This window comes from Heterodontus francisci, chromosome 29 (assembly GCF_036365525.1).
Source record: "Heterodontus francisci isolate sHetFra1 chromosome 29, sHetFra1.hap1, whole genome shotgun sequence".
Classification (NCBI taxonomy): domain Eukaryota; kingdom Metazoa; phylum Chordata; class Chondrichthyes; order Heterodontiformes; family Heterodontidae; genus Heterodontus; species Heterodontus francisci.
The window spans coordinates 59,565,955-59,582,314 of NC_090399.1; the positions used below are offsets into that span (position 1 = coordinate 59,565,955).

Consider the following 16,360-nt stretch of genomic DNA (forward strand, 5'->3'; position numbering starts at 1 on the left):
CCACTGTTAATAGACACAGATACAGGGGATTCACTGCTGCAAACACCACTGATAATAGACACAGATACAGGGGATTCACTGCTGCAAAAATCGACACAGATACAGGGAATTCACTGCTGCAAACACCACTGTTGATAGACACAGATACAGGGGATTCACTGCTGCAAACACCACTGTTAATAGACACAGATACAGGGGACTCACTGCTGCAAACACCACTGTTCATAGACACAGATACAGGGGATTCACTGCTGCAAACACCACTGATAATAGACACTGATACAGGGGATTCACTGCTGCAAACACCACTGTTAATAGAAACAGATACAGGGGATTCACTGCTGCAAACACCAATGATAATAGACACAGATACAGGGGATTCACTGCTGCAAACACCACTGTTAATAGACACAGATACAGGGGACTCACTGCTGCAAACATAGACACAGTTACAGGGGATTCACTGCTGCAAACACCACTGTTAATAGACACAGATACAGGGGACTCACTGCTGCAAACACCACTGTTAATAGACACAGATACAGGGGACTCACTGCTGCAAACACCACTGTTAATAGACACAGATACAGGGAATTCACTGCTGCAAACACCACTGTTAATAGACACAGATACAGGGGACTCACTGCTGCAAACACCACTGTTAATAGACACAGATACAGGGTATTCACTGCTGCAAACACCACTGTTAATAGACACAGATACAGGGGACTCACTGCTGCAAACACCACTGTTAATAGACACAGATACAGGGGATTCACTGCTGCAAACACCACTGATAATAGACACAGATACAGGGGATTCACTGCTGCAAACACCACTTTTAATAGACACAGATACAGGGGTTTCACTGCTGCAAACACCACTGATAATAGACACAGATACAGGGGATTCACTGCTGCAAACACCACTGTTAATAGACACAGATACAGGGGACTCACTGCTGCAAACATAGACACAGATACAGGGGATTCACTGCTGCAAACATAGACACAGATACAGGGGATTCACTGCTGCAAACATAGACACAGTTACAGGGGATTCACTGCTGCAAACACCACTGTTAATAGACACAGATACAGGGGACTCACTGCTGCAAACACCACTGTTAATAGACACAGATACAGGGAATTCACTGCTGCAAACACCACTGTTAATAGACACAGATACAGGGGATTCACTGCTGCAAACACCACTGATAATAGACATAGATACAGGGGATTCACTGCTGCAAACACCACTTTTAATAGACACAGATACAGGGGATTCACTGCTGCAAACACCACTGTTAATAGACACAGATACAGGGGACTCACTGCTGCAAACACCACTGATAATAGACACAGATACAGGGGATTCACTGCTGCAAACACCACTGATAATAGACACAGATACAGGGGATTCACTGCTGCAAACACCACTGATAATAGACACATACAGGGAACTCACTGCTGCAAACACCACTGTTAATAGACACAGATCCAGGGGATTCACTGCTGCAAACACCACTGTTAATAGACACAGATACAGGGGATTCACTGCTGCAAACATAGACACAGATACAGGGGATTCACTGCTGCAAACACCACTGATAATAGACAGAGATACAGGGGATTCACTGCTGCAAACACCACTGATAATAGACAGAGATACAGGGGATTCACTGCTGCAAACACCACTGTTAATAGACAGAGATACAGGGGATTCACTGCTGCAAACACCACTGTTAATAGACACAGATACAGGGGATTCACTGCTGCAAACACCACTGATAATAGACAGAGATACAGGCGACTCACTGCTGCAAACACCACTGTTAATAGACACAGATACAGGGGACTCACTGCTGCAAACACCACTGATAATAGACACAGATACAGGGGACTCACTGCTGCAAACACCACTGATAATAGACACAGATACAGGGGATTCACTGCTGCAAACACCACTGTTAATAGACACAGATACAGGGGACTCACTGCTGCAAACACCACTGATAATAGACACAGATACAGGGGACTCACTGCTGCAAACACCACTGATAATAGACACAGATACAGGGGACTCACTGCTGCAAACACCACTGTTAATAGACACAGATACAGGGGACTCACTGCTGCAAACACCACTGTTAATAGACACAGATACAGGGGACTCACTGCTGCAAACACCACTGTTAATAGACACAGATACAGGGGACTCACTGCTGCAAACATCACTGATAATAGACACAGATACAGGGGACTCACTGCTGTGAGTCACACCACTGTTCACAGGCGCTGGTCAAGGGAATATATTCCAGGAAACATCACTGTTTACAGACACTGGTAGATGGGACATATTCCTCAAAACATCACTGTTCATACATAGCAGGACAGGGGACTGCTGGAAACATCACTGCTCAGAAATACAATTCGAGGGCTCACAACCAGAAAGGCCATTGTTCATAGACACAAGCCGAGGAGTCTTACTGCAGGAAACACCACTGTTTCTGGACTCAAGTGCAGAGGATCACTACTGGAAAAGCTGCTGTTCATAGACACATGTTCAGAGGAGTCATTGTTCTATCTTCAATACTGAGTGTCCAAAAATTCACAGAGCTGATTCTGAAAGATAGGCTGTTTCCGAAATTGAGACAGAAAAAGTCCAAACAGCAAATTCCCTTCACTATAATGATCTGTTTATTTTTCTGCAAGTAATTCACAGACATTTGCCCTTCATCTCCTTATTTTATTTAGATATCAATCGGGGAGAGGCTTATTCTACTTTCACATGCCCCTAGTATTTCCCACATGTTCTGATGCAGATTCTTTATTTACCCGGACATTTTTCAACCAGCCTAAGCCTCAGTGCTGCGTCTTTTATCTCCATGGGTTCATGACTGGGATTTAATCCAGTGAAATGCCTACCCCTATTATCATCTGGATATTGCCTTTATCACTGATTCCTACATTGAAAATACAGCCTGTGTCAGATATTGCCCAGCATTATATCTGGAGCAGAGTGAGGCAGAGATGGAATCCGTTCAGTTCAGCCATGAGACACAAATAACATTGGAATGGGATATGAGATGCAATTCAGATTCAATGCTGGGAATTCCTGTTATTTTCTACGTTTCAATAATTTAAATATTATTCTCACTGGAGATGTTATGCCATTCTTCAGCTCCTCTCTGAATTTAGTCTGGGTCACTGCATAAATACACGTGTTTGTGCAGCAGCTTAAAAGCAGGAGCATGTAGCTGGTATAGTCTGCGATAGTCATCGGGTCATTGAAACCTGTTAAATAATATTGCTTTGTAATTTGTATTAATAGGAAAACTATCACATACGTCATCCATAACAGTATTAAGTTTCCGGATATAGCGAACAGTAAAATGATAGATTTCCTTCTGCTCTCCATCTCCGGATCATTATGATCCATTTCATCCTTTCTGCCTCTCAGCCTCCTGCGGACTCGATTGGCCGCCAAAATGTGTCCAATGGTCAGAGCATTGAGCAGTAATATCAGGAATGTTGGGAGCAGTGGGGTGAGACAGCGGTCAATCCAGTTAAATGCTACCCATGCAGTTAATGTGTAATACTGCAGCTTTTGATGGCAGGCCCAGGGTATGTTGTCGATTGTAATGTAGGGTTCAAATGTAAAATACAAAGGAATGTTTTTAAAACAGAACAGCAGACACACAGTTCCTATAACTACAGCTGCCGTTTTCTCGGTGCAATATTTAGTCCTCAGCTTCTGGCAACAAATGGTAACAAAACGATCAAAAGTGAAAGCGACTGTTAACCAGACAGAAATATTAGTGGCTGCACGAATCAGGACATTGTGGAAAGAGCACACAGGGGTGAGTAACAGGAAGGTAGTCGGGAAATAATAATCATTAATCCGAAAAAATATCACGTCAGTGATAACGACCAGTAGATCCGCCCCCGACATGGCGACCAGGTAGTGAGTGATACATCTGGAGAGACCGCACTTTCCCCGGGACAGGATCACTATTGTCATCACGTTAGCTGTAAAAGAGAAACGAACAGAAATAGGGAATCACCCACCTGGTTAAAACAAAATAGTCTGATTGTATTTGATGTGAAATATACTTTACTGCAGGAACTGGGGATGGGAACTGAACTCTTTACAGCTGCTAGAATTGTGTAATTGATTGAATTTTACTATCAAATTGCCATGTGATGTATAGAGTTTGGAGTGAATACATTTAAATCTTTTAGAAAAGACCATAGACTGATCAAATACATACTTTTGAAATTCCAGTTCAGCTGCTCTCGTTCCATTACAAACTCTATCTAAAGTGCGGTGGAAACCCAGCAGAGCTCGGGGTAAATTTCTGGTCATTTAACTATACGAGTAAATGAACAGCGAGGTAATGAAATATAAATAATTGTCAGAAGTAGCAGCTCAGTGAAGGAAACACAAATAAACCAATAAAAAGAAAACACAAGGAAACTAACTGAAAATAAGTAATACATTATCAATTATAAATTGGGAGATAAATGGTCGATGGGGAGCAATGAAAAATAAAAAGGCTCAAAACGTGTTCAATGCTAAACGGAGAACAGCAAGAATGAGATCAAACGGCGGGGTTTAGTTCCTGAGTAGGAGAGGGGAGTAAATACCTGGTGAGGGAACTGGCTCATAGTCGTTAGGTTCTATTCTTAGACTAGTTGTAATGACTAAAGACAGGTGAAGAAAACAGCTGGTAAACAACAGATTAGATAAATAATTGGTATGATTGAACTCGGTCACTTAGCATCAAATTAACAATACAGATGGTGACACGATTTTCCCTCTCTGTAAATCCCAGACACTCCCATCAGCGACCTGAACAGTGCAAAACCATCTGGACAAAATCCAACAATGGCTACAAGGTGGGGAAGCTGAGAGTTGAGCAGCAACAAACAACAATACTTTACCTGTGGATCCCAGGAACAAAGGAACTTTCGAAAGCAGACGATCGAGGAAGGACAACAATCCCGTCCTCGCTGTCCTCACCTCTGATATTGCAGGAAAATTCAGAGGCAGATGACGGTGACTATCTCGAGGTCCCTGCAAAGATCAGTTCAAGTGAAAACAGAGCTTACATAGCAAGCTAGGTACCGACCGAGAGTTAGCTTCAGAGAGAATGACTAAGAAGGAGTTCCATCTGAACTGGATGAATCACTCTGTCATATTAAACAGGTACATCAGTTAAATGGAGAATCCCTCTCCCTGGTGTGAAAGACTGTTCTGAAAGCTATTCCAGAGGATCAGGACAATATATATAACTGAGCTCCAGAACAAACAATCAACAATGTAAGAGATACTTTGAATAGTTTGACTCGGATACATTTGATGTGCAGGATAGTGTGAAATATAACAGTTGGTCAATTTGCTATGTGTAAAGAGTGTCATTGATTAATTTGTATAGAAAGAGGTTAAACCGGAGAGTGAGATTGAGAGAGAGTACAAGATAGTCCAGAGACATCCCTGTACTGAATATACATCCTGAGCAGTATAGGGCAGCTGGTGCAGAAATAATTAACTGTATTCCTCTAGAACTGACGTTGATAGTAAACTCTTAGATGCAAATTATATCCCATGCGTTTCGGAGTGCATAAACTTAATCTAATGTTTTGGTGTGTGTGTATGTGTTTGTGTGTCTGTGTATGTCTGTATTTGTGTGCGTGTTTGCATGTGTGTATGTGTTTGCGCGTCTGTGTGTCTATGTTTTTAGCATGTGTATGTATGTGTTTGTGTGTGTTTTTGTGTGTGTATATGTTTGCATGTTTGTGTGTATGTGTGTTTGCATGTGTGTGTTTGCACGTGTGCGTGTATGCTTGCGTGCGTTTGTGTGTATGTATGTGTTTGTGGTGTGTGTGTATATGTTTGCATGTTTGTGTGTATGTGTGTTTGCTGTGTGGGTATGTCTGTGTCTAAATGTGTTTGTGTGTGTATATATGTGTTTGCGTGCGTGTGTGTATATATGTGTTTGCATGTCTTTATGTGTTCGTGTGTGTTTGATTGCGTGCGTGTGTGTTTGATTGCATGTGTGTGTGTTTGCATGTATGTGTGGGCGCGCGCTGGGCGGGGGGGGAGGTGGTGGATGTTGGTGTGTGCTCGCTGGGGGGGTGGAGGTGGTGGGTTGTTGTGGGTGCGTGCGCGCTGGGCGGGGGGAGGTGGTGGTTGTTGTGTGTGTGTGTTGTGGGCGGGGGGAGGTGGTGGTTGTTTGTGTGTGTGTGCTAGGTGGGGGGAGGTGGTGGTTGTTTGTGTGTGTGTGCTGGGTGGGGGAGGTGGTGGTTGTTGTGTGTGTGTGTGTGTGCTGGGCGGGGGGAGGTGGTGGTTTTTGTGTGTGTGTGTGCTGGGTGGGGGGAGGTGGTGGTTGTTTGTGTGTGTGTGCTGGGCGGGGGGAGGTCGTGGTTGTTGTGTGTGTGTGCTGGGCGGGGGGAGGTGGTGGTTGTTGTGGGTGTGTGTGTGCTGGGCGGAGGGAGGTGGTGGTTGTTTGTGTGTGTGCTGGGCGGGGGGAGGTGGTGGTTGTTTGTGTGTGTGCTGGGCGGGGGGAGGTCGTGATTGTGTGTGTGTGTGCTGGGCGAGGGGAGGTGGTGGTGGTTGTTTGTGTGTGTGTGCTGGGCGAGGGGAGGTGGTGGTGGTTGTGTGTGTGTGTGTGTGTGCTGGGCGGGGGGAGGTGGTGGTTGTTGTGTCTGTGTGTGCTGGGCGAGGGGAGGTGGTGGTGGTTGTGTGTGTGTGTGTGTGCTGGGCGAGGGGAGGTGGTGGTTGTTTGTGTGTGTGTGCTGGGCGAGGGGAGGTGGTGGTTGTTTGTGTGTGTGTGTGTGTGCTGGGCGAGGGGAGGTGGTGGTTGTTTGTGTGTGTGTGTGCTGGGCGAGGGGAGGTGGTGGTTGTTTGTGTGTGTGTGTGCTGGGCGAGGGGAGGTGGTGGTTGTTTGTGTGTGTGTGCTGGGCGAGGGGAGGTGGTGGTTGTAGTGTGTGTGTGTGTGTGCTGGGCGGGGGGAGGAGGTGGTTGTTGTGGATGTGTGTGCTGGGTGAGGGGAGGTGGTGGTTGTTGTGGGTGTGTGTGCTGGGTGAGGGGAGGTGGTGGTTGTTGTGTGTGTGTGCTGGGCGAGGGGAGGTGGTGGTTGTTTGTGTGTGGGTGCTGGGCGAGGGGAGGTGGTGGTTGTTTGTGTGTGTGTGTGTGCTGGGCGGGGGGAGGAGGTGGTTGTTGTGGGTGTGTGTGTGCTGGGCGGGGGGAGGTGGTGGTTGTTGTGTGTGTGTGTGCTGGGCGAGGGGAGGTGGTGGTTGTTTGTGTGTGTGTGCTGGGCGAGGGGAGGTGGTGGTTGTAGTGTGTGTGTGCTGGGCTGGGGGAGGTGGTGGTTGTTTGTGTGTGTGTGCTGGACGAGGGGTGGTGGTGGTTGTAGTGTGTGTGTGTGCTGGGCGAGGGGAGGTGGTGGTTGTTGTGTGTGTGTGCTGGGCGAGGGGAGGTGGTGGTTGTTTGTGTGTGTGTGCTGGGCGAGGGGAGGTGGTGGTTGCAGTGTGTGTGGGTGCTGGGCGAGGGGAGGTGGTGGTTGTTTGTGTGTGTGCTGGGCGAGGGGAGGTGGTGGTTGTTTGTGTGTGTGTGCTGGGCGAGGGGAGGTGGTGGTTGTTTGTGTGTGTGCTGGGTGGGGGGAGGTGGTGGTTGTTTGTGTGTGTGTGTGTGTGCTGGGCGGGGGGAGGTGGTGGTCTGTTGTGTGTGTGGGTGCTGGGCGGGGTGAGGTGATGGTCTGTTGTGTGTGTGGGTGCTGGGCGGGGGGAGGTGGTGGTTGTGTGTGTGGGTGCTGGGTGGGGGGAGGTGGTGGTTGTTGTTTGTGTGTGTGTGCTGGGCAGGGGGAGGTGGTGGTTGTTGTTTGTGTGGGTGCTGGGCGGGGGGAGGTGGTGGTTGTGTGTGTGGGTGCTGGGTGGGGGGAGGTGGTGGTTGTTGTTTGTGTGTGTGCTGGGTGGGGTGAAGTGGTTGTTTGTGTTTGTGCTGGGTGGGGCGAGGTGATGGTTTGTTGTGTGTGTGTGCTGGGCGGGGGGAGGTGGTTGTTTGTGTTTGTGCTGGGTGGGGCGAGGTGATGGTTTGTTGTGTGTGTGTGTGCTGGGTGGGGGGAGGTGGTGGTTGTGTGTGTGCTGGGCGAGGGGAGGTGGTGGTTGTTTGTGTGTGTGTGCTGGGCGGGGGGAGGTGGTGGTTGTTGTGTGTGTGTGCTGGGTGGGGGGAGGTGGTGGTTGTTGTGTGTGTGTGTGCTGGGTGGGGTGAGGTGATGGTCTGTTGTGTGTGTGTGTGCTGGGCGGGGGGAGGTGGTTGTTTGTGTTTGTGCTGGGTGGGGCGAGGTGATGGTTTGTTGTGTGTGTGTGTGTGCTGGGTGAGGGGAGGTGGTGGTTGTTGTGTGTGTGTGCTGGGTGGGGGGAGGTGGTGGTTGTTGTGTGTGTGTGTGTTGGGTGGGGGGAGGTGGTGGTTGTTGTGTGTGTGTGTGTGTGCTGGGCGGGGGGAGGTGGTTGTTTGTGTTTGTGCTGGGTGGGGGGAGGTGGTGGTTGTTGTGTGTGTGCTGGGCGGGGGGAGGTGGTGGTTGTTGTGTGTGTGTGTGCTGGGTCAGGGGAGGTGGTGGTTGTTGTGTGTGTGTGTGTGCTGGGCGAGGGGAGGTGGTGGTTGTTTGTGTGTGTGTGCTGGGTGGGGGGAGGTGGTGGTTGTTTGTGTGTGTGTGTGCTGGGTGGGGGGAGATGGTTGTTGTGGGTGTGTGTGCTGGGTGGGGGGAGGTGGTGGTTGTTGTGTGTGTGCTGGGCGGGGGGAGGTGGTGGTTGTTTGTGTGTGTGTGCTGGGCGGGGGGAGGTGGTGGTTGTTGTGTGTGTGTGTGCTGGGCGGGGGGAGGTGGTGGTTGTTGTGTGTGTGCTGGGCGGGGGGAGGTGGTGGTTGTTTGTGTGTGTGTGCTGGGCGGGGGGAGGTGGTGGTTGTTTGTGTGTGTGCTGGGTGGGGGGAGGTGGTGGTTGTTGTGTGTGTGCTGGGCGGGGGGAGGTGGTGGTTGTTTGTGTGTGTGTGCTGGGCGGGGGGAGGTGGTGGTTGTTGTGTGTGTGTGTGCTGGGTGGGGGGAGGTGGTTGTTGTGTGTGTGCTGGGCGGGGGGAGGTGGTGGTTGTTTGTGTGTGTGTGCTGGGCGGGGGGAGGTGGTGGTTGTTTGTGTGTGTGTGCTGGGCGGGGGGAGGTGGTGGTTGTTGTGTGTGTGCTGGGCGAGGGGAGGTGGTGGTTGTTTGTGTGTGTGTGCTGGGCGGGGGGAGGTGGTGGTTGTTGTGTGTGTGTGTGCTGGGTGGGGGGAGGTGGTGGTTGTTTGTGTGTGTGTGCTGGGCGGAGGGAGGTGGTGGTTGTTGTGTGTGTGTGTGCTGGGCGAGGGGAGGTGGTGGTTGTTTGTGTGTGTGTGCTGGGCGGGGGGAGGTGGTGGTTGTTGTGTGTGTGCTGGGTGGGGAGAGGTGGTGGTTGTTTGTGTGTGTGTGCTGGGTGGGGGGAGGTGGTGGTTGTTGTGTGTGTGTGTGCTGGGCGGGGGAGGTGGTGGTTGTTTGTGTGTGTGTGCTGGGCGAGGGGAGGTGGTGGTTGTTGTTTGTGTGTGTGCTGGGCGAGGGGAGGTGGTGGTTGTTTGTGTGTGTGTGCTGGGCGAGGGGAGGTGGTGGTTGTTTGTGAGTGTGTGCTGGGCGAGGGGAGGTGGTGGTTGTTGTTTGTGTGTGTGCTGGGCGGGGGGAGGTGGTGGTTGTTGTGTGTGTGTGTGCTGGGTGGGGGGAGGTGGTGGTTGTTGTGTGTGTGCTGGGCGGGGGGAGGTGGTGGTTGTTTGTGTGTGTGTGCTGGGCGGGGGGAGGTGGTGGTTGTTGTGTGTGTGTGTGCTGGGTGGGGGGAGGTGGTGGTTGTTGTGTGTGTGCTGGGCGGGGGGAGGTGGTGGTTGTTTGTGTGTGTGTGCTGGGCGGGGGGAGGTGGTGGTTGTTTGTGTGTGTGTGCTGGGCGGGGGGAGGTGGTGGTTGTTGTGTGTGTGTGTGCTGGGTGGGGGGAGGTGGTGGTTGTTTGTGTGCTGGGCGGGGGGAGGTGGTGGTTGTTGTTTGTGTGTGTGCTGGGTGGGGGGAGGTGGTGGTTGTTGTGTGTGTGCTGGGCGAGGGGAGGTGGTGGTTGTTTGTGTGTGTGTGCTGGGCGGGGGGAGGTGGTGGTTGTTGTGTGTGTGTGTGCTGGGTGGGGGGAGGTGGTGGTTGTTTGTGTGTGTGTGCTGGGCGGAGGGAGGTGGTGGTTGTTGTGTGTGTGTGTGCTGGGTGGGGGGAGGTGGTGGTTGTGTGTGTGCTGGGCGAGGGGAGGTGGTGGTTGTTTGTGTGTGTGTGCTGGGCGGGGGGAGGTGGTGGTTGTTGTGTGTGTGTGTGCTGGGTGGGGAGAGGTGGTGGTTGTTTGTGTGTGTGTGCTGGGCGGAGGGAGGTGGTGGTTGTTGTGTGTGTGTGTGCTGGGTGGGGGGAGGTGGTGGTTGTTGTGTGTGTGTGTGCTGGGCGGGGGAGGTGGTGGTTGTTTGTGTGTGTGTGCTGGGCGAGGGGAGGTGGTGGTTGTTGTTTGTGTGTGTGCTGGGCGAGGGGAGGTGGTGGTTGTTTGTGTGTGTGTGCTGGGCGAGGGGAGGTGGTGGTTGTTTGTGTGTGTGTGCTGGGCGAGGGGAGGTGGTGGTTGTTGTTTGTGTGTGTGCTGGGCGAGGGGAGGTGGTGGTTGTTTGTGTGTGTGTGCTGGGCGAGGGGAGGTGGTGGTTGTTTGTGTGTGTGTGCTGGGCGGGGGGAGGTGGTGGTTGTTTGTGTGTGTGTGTGCTGGGCGGGGGGAGGTGGTGGTTGTTGTGTGTGTGTGTGCTGGGCGGGGGGAGGTGGTGGTTGTTTGTGTGTGTGTGTGCTGGGCGGGGGGAGGTGGTGGTCTGTTGTGTGTGTGGGTGCTGGGCGGGGTGAGGTGATGCTTTGTTGTGTGTGTGGTGTGCTGGGTGGGGGGAGGTGGTGGTTGTTTCTGTGTGTGTGCTGGGCGGGGTGAAGTGGTGGTCTGTTGTGTGTGTGTGTGCTGGGCGGGGGGAGGTGGTGGTTGTTTGTGTGTGTGTGCTGGGCGAGGGGTGGTGGTGGTTGTAGTGTGTGTGTGTGCTGGGCGAGGGGAGGTGGTGGTTGTTGTGTGTGTGTGCTGGGCGAGGGGAGGTGGTGGTTGTTTGTGTGTGTGTGCTGGGCGAGGGGAGGTGGTGGTTGTTTGTGTGTGTGTGCTGGGCGAGGGGAGGTGGTGGTTGTTTGTGTGTGTGTGCTGGGCGAGGGGAGGTGGTGGTTGTTTGTGTGTGTGTGCTGGGCGAGGGGAGGTGGTGGTTGTTTGTGTGTGTGCTGGGTGGGGGGAGGTGGTGGTTGTTTGTGTGTGTGTGTGTGTGTGCTGGGCGGGGGGAGGTGGTGGTCTGTTGTGTGTGTGGGTGCTGGGCGGGGTGAGGTGATGGTCTGTTGTGTGTGTGGGTGCTGGGCGGGGGGAGGTGGTGGTTGTGTGTGTGGGTGCTGGGCGGGGGGAGGTGCTGGTTGTGTGTGTTTGTGCTGGGTGGGGCGAGGTGATGGTTTGTTGTGTGTGTGTGCTGGGCGGGGGGAGGTGGTTGTTTGTGTTTGTGCTGGGTGGGGCGAGGTGATGGTTTGTTGTGTGTGTGTGTGCTGGGCGAGGGGAGGTGGTGGTTTGTTGTGTGTGTGTGTGCTGGGCGAGGGGAGGTGGTGGTTGTTTGTGTGTGTGTGCTGGGCGGGGGGAGGTGGTGGTTGTTGTGTGTGTGTGCTGGGCGGGGGGAGGTGGTGGTTGTTGTGTGTGTGTGTGCTGGGTGGGGTGAGGTGATGGTCTGTTGTGTGTGTGTGTGCTGGGCGGGGGGAGGTGGTTGTTTGTGTTTGTGCTGGGTGGGGCGAGGTGATGGTTTGTTGTGTGTGTGTGTGCTGGGTGGGGTGAGGTGATGGTCTGTTGTGTGTGTGTGTGCTGGGTGGGGGGAGGTGGTGGTTGTTGTGTGTGTGCTGGGCGGGGGGAGGTGGTGGTTGTTGTGTGTGTGTGTGTGCTGGGCGAGGGGAGGTGGTGGTTGTTTGTGTGTGTGTGCTGGGCGGGGGGAGGTGGTGGTTGTTGTGTGTGTGTGTGTGCTGGGTGGGGGGAGGTGGTGGTTGTTTGTGTGTGTGTGTGCTGGGTGGGGGGAGATGGTTGTTGTGGGTGTGTGTGCTGGGTGGGGGGAGGTGGTGGTTGTGTGTGTGCTGGGCGGGGGGAGGTGGTGGTTGTTTGTGTGTGTGTGCTGGGCGGGGGGAGGTGGTGGTTGTTGTGTGTGTGTGTGCTGGGCGGGGGGAGGTGGTGGTTGTTGTGTGTGTGCTGGGCGGGGGGAGGTGGTGGTTGTTTGTGTGTGCTGGGCGGGGGGAGGTGGTGGTTGTTTGTGTGTGTGTGCTGGGCGGGGGGAGGTGGTGGTTGTTGTGTGTGTGCTGGGTGGGGGGAGGTGGTGGTTGTTTGTGTGTGCTGGGCGGGGGGAGGTGGTGGTTGTTTGTGTGTGTGTGCTGGGCGGGGGGAGGTGGTGGTTGTTGTGTGTGTGCTGGGTGGGGGGAGGTGGTGGTTGTTGTGTGTGTGCTGGGCGGGGGGAGGTGGTGGTTGTTTGTGTGTGTGTGCTGGGCGGGGGGAGGTGGTGGTTGTTTGTGTGTGTGTGCTGGGCGGGGGGAGGTGGTGGTTGTTGTGTGTGTGTGTGCTGGGTGGGGGGAGGTGGTGGTTGTGTGTGTGCTGGGCGGGGGGGGGGTGGTGGTTGTTTGTGTGTGTGTGTTGGGCGGGGGGAGGTGGTGGTTGTTGTGTGTGTGTGTGCTGGGTGGGGGGAGGTGGTGGTTGTTGTGTGTGTGTGTGCTGGGTGGGGGGAGGTGGTGGTTGTTGTGTGTGTGTGTGCTGGGCGGAGGGAGGTGGTGGTTGTTGTGTGTGTGTGTGCTGGGTGGGGGGAGGTGGTGGTTGTTGTGTGTGTGCTGGGCGAGGGGAGGTGGTGGTTGTTTGTGTGTGTGTGCTGGGTGGGGGGAGGTGGTGGTTGTTTGTGTGTGTGTGCTGGGCGGAGGGAGGTGGTGGTTGTTGTGTGTGTGTGTGCTGGGTGGGGGGAGGTGGTGGTTGTTGTGTGTGTCTGTGCTGGGCGGGGGAGGTGGTGGTTGTTTGTGTGTGTGTGTGCTGGGCGAGGGGAGGTGGTGGTTGTTTGTGTGTGTGTGCTGGGCGAGGGGAGGTGGTGGTTGTTGTTTGTGTGTGTGCTGGGCGAGGGGAGGTGGTGGTTGTTTGTGTGTGTGTGTGTGTGCTGGGCGAGGGGAGGTGGTGGTTGTTTGTGTGTGTGTGCTGGGCGAGGGGAGGTGGTGGTTGTTGTTTGTGTGTGTGCTGGGCGAGGGGAGGTGGTGGTTGTTTGTGTGTGTGTGCTGGGCAAGGGGAGGTGGTGGTTGTTTGTGTGTGTGTGCTGGGCGGGGGGAGGTGGTGGTTGTTTGTGTGTGTGTGCTGGGCGGGGGGAGGTGGTGGTTGTTTGTGTGTGTGTGTGCTGGGCGGGGGGAGGTGGTGGTTGTTGTGTGTGTGTGTGTGCTGGGCGGGGGGAGGTGGTTGTTTGTGTTTGTGCTGGGTGGGGCGAGGTGATGCTTTGTTGTGTGTGTGGTGTGCTGGGTGGGGGGAGGTGGTGGTTGTTTGTGTGTGTGTGTGCTGGGCGGGGGGAGGTGGTTGTTTGTGTTTGTGCTGGGTGGGGCGAGGTGATGCTTTGTTGTGTGTGTGGTGTGCTGGGTGGGGGGAGGTGGTGGTTGTTTCTGTGTGTGTGCTGGGCGGGGGGAGGTGGTGGTCTGTTGTGTGTGTGGGTGCTGGGCGGGGTGAGGTGATGGTCTGTTGTGTGTGTGGGTGCTGGGTGGGGGGAGGTGGTGGTTGTGTGGGTGCTGGGCGGGGGGAGGTGGTGGTTGTGTGTGTGGGTGCTGGGTGGGGGGAGGTGGTGGTTGTTGTTTGTGTGTGTGCTGGGCAGGGGGAGGTGGTGGTTGTTGTTTGTGTGTGTGCTGGGCAGGGGGAGGTGGTGGGTTGTTGTGTGTGTGTGTGCTGGGCGGGGGGAGGTGGTGGGTTGTTGTGGGTGTGTGTCTGCTGGGCGAGGGGAGGCGGTGGGTTGTTGTGTGTGTGTGTGCTGGGCAGGGGGAGGTGGTGGGTTGTTGTGTGTGTGTGTGCTGGGCAGGGGGAGGTGGTGGGTTGTTGTGTGTGTGTGTGCTGGGCAGGGGGAGGTGGTGGGTTGTTGTGGGTGTGTGTCTGCTGGGCGAGGGGAGGTGGTGGGTTGTTTGTGTGTGTGCTGGGCGGGGGGAGGTGATGGGTTGTTGTGGGTGTGTGTCTGCTGGGCGAGGGGAGGTGGTGGTTGTTGTTTGTGTGTGTGTGCTGGGCGGGGGGAGTTGGTGGTTGTGTGTGTGTGTGTCTGCTGGGCGAGGGGAGGTGGTGGTTGTGTGTGTGTGTGTGCTGGGCAGGGGGAGGTGGAGGTTGTTTGTGTGTGCTGGGCGGGGGGAGGTGGTGGGTTGTTGTGGGTGTGTGTCTGCTGGGCGGGGGGAGTGGTGGTTTGTTTGTGTGTGCTGGGCGGGGGGAGGTGGTGGGTTGTTGTGTGTGTGTGCTGGGCGGAGGGAGGTGGTGGGTTGTTTGTGTGTGTGTGTGTGTGCTGGGCGGGGGCAGGTGGTGGTTGTGTGTCTGCTGGGTGGGGCGATGTGGTGGTTGTGTGTGTGTGTGTGCTGGGCGGGGGGGAGGTGGAGGTTGTTTGTGTTTGTGTGTGTGCCGGCCGGGCGGAGGTGGTGGTTGTTGTGGGTGTGTGTGTGCCGGCCGGGCGGAAGTGGTGGTTGTTGTGGGTGTGTGTCAGCTGGCCGGCGGGACGTGGTGGGTTGTTGTGGGTGTGTGTGTGCTGGGCCGGGGGGAGGTGGTGGGTTGTTGTGGCTGTGTGTCTGCTGGCCGGTGGGATGTGGTGGTTGTTGTGGGTGTGTGTGCTGGGCGAGGGGAGGTGGTGCTTGTTGTGATGTGTGCGCTGAGCGAGTGGAGCTGGTGGTTGTTGTATGTGTGTCTGTTGGGCGGGGGGAGGTGGTGGGTTGTTGTGGGTGTGTGTGCTGGGCGAGGGGAGGTGGTGGTTGTTGTGTGTTTGTGTCTGCTGGCCGGGGGTTGGTGGTGGTTGTTTGTGTGTGTGTGTCTGTGCTGGGCGGGGGGAGGTGGTGCTTGTTGTGATGTGTGCGCTGAGCGAGTGGAGCTGGTGGTTGTTGTATGTGTGTCTGTTGGGCGGGGGGAGGTGGTGGGTTGTTGTGGGTGTGCGTGTGCTGGGCGGGGGGAGGTGGTGGCTGTTGTGGGTGTGTGTGCTGAGCGGGGGGAGGTGGTGGCTGTTGTGGGTGTGTGTGTGCTGGCCGGGGTGAGGTGGTGGTTGTTGTGGGTGTGTGTGCTGGGCGGGTGGAGGTGGTGGTTGTTGTGTGTGTGTGTGCTGGGCGGGGGGAGGTGGTGGTTGTGTGTGTGTGTGCTGGGCGGGGGGAGGTGGTGGTTGTTGTGTGTGTGTGTGCTGGGCGGGGGGAGGTGGTGGTTGTTGTGAGTGTGTGTGTGTGTGCTGGGCGGGGGGAGGTGGTGGGTTGTTTGTGTGTGTGTGTGTGCTGGGCGGGGGGAGGTTGTGGGTTGTTTGTGTGTGTGCTGGGCGGGGGGAGGTGGTGGTTGTTGTGAGTGTGTGTGTGCTGGGCGGGGGGAGGTGGTGGTTGTTTGTGTGGGTGCTGGGCGAGGGGAGCTTTTGGGTTGTTTGTGTGTGTGCTGGGCGGGGGGAGGTGGTGGTTGTTTGTGTGCGTGCTGGGCGGGGGGAGGTGGTGGTTGTGTGTGTGCTGGGCGGGGGGAGGTGGTGGTTGTTGTGTGTGTGTGTGCTGGGTGGGGGGAGGTGGTGGTTGTGTGTGTGTGTGCTGCGCGGGGGGAGGTGGTGGTTGTTTGTGTGTGCTGGGTGGGGGGGAGGTGGTTGGTGTTGTGTGTGCTGGGCGGGGGGAGGTGGTGGGTTCTTGTGTGTGTGTGTGCTGGGCGGGGGGAGGTGGTGGTTGTTTGTGTGTGTGCTGGGCGGGGGGAGGTGGTGGTTGTTGTGTGTGTGTCTGCTGGGCGGGGGGAGGTGGTTGTGGTGTGTGTGTCTGCTGGGCGGGGGGAGGTGGTTGTTGTGGTGTGTGTTCTGGGTGGGGGGAGGTGGTGGTTGTTGTGTGTGTGTCTGCTGGCCGGGGTGAGGTGGTGGGTTGTTGTGGGTGTGTGCCTGCTGGCCGGGGGTAGGTGGTGGTTGTTGTTGGTGTGTGTGTGCTGGCCGGGGGGAGGCGGTGGGTTGTTGTGTGTGTGTGTGCTGGCCGGGGGGAGGTGGTGGGTTGTTGTGGGTGTGTG

At 54.9% G+C, this 16,360-nt stretch overlaps 1 long non-coding RNA gene across 1 annotated transcript; it reads left to right on the forward strand.

The window, feature by feature from the left end:
• The first annotated feature begins 3,683 nt into the window (after positions 1-3,683).
• LOC137346044 (uncharacterized) lies at positions 3,684-5,402 on the forward strand. The gene is made up of 2 exons (XR_010968640.1): positions 3,684-3,862; positions 4,838-5,402. It is a non-coding gene; the product is annotated as an uncharacterized lncRNA (long non-coding RNA).
• The last annotated feature ends 10,958 nt before the right edge of the window (positions 5,403-16,360 follow it).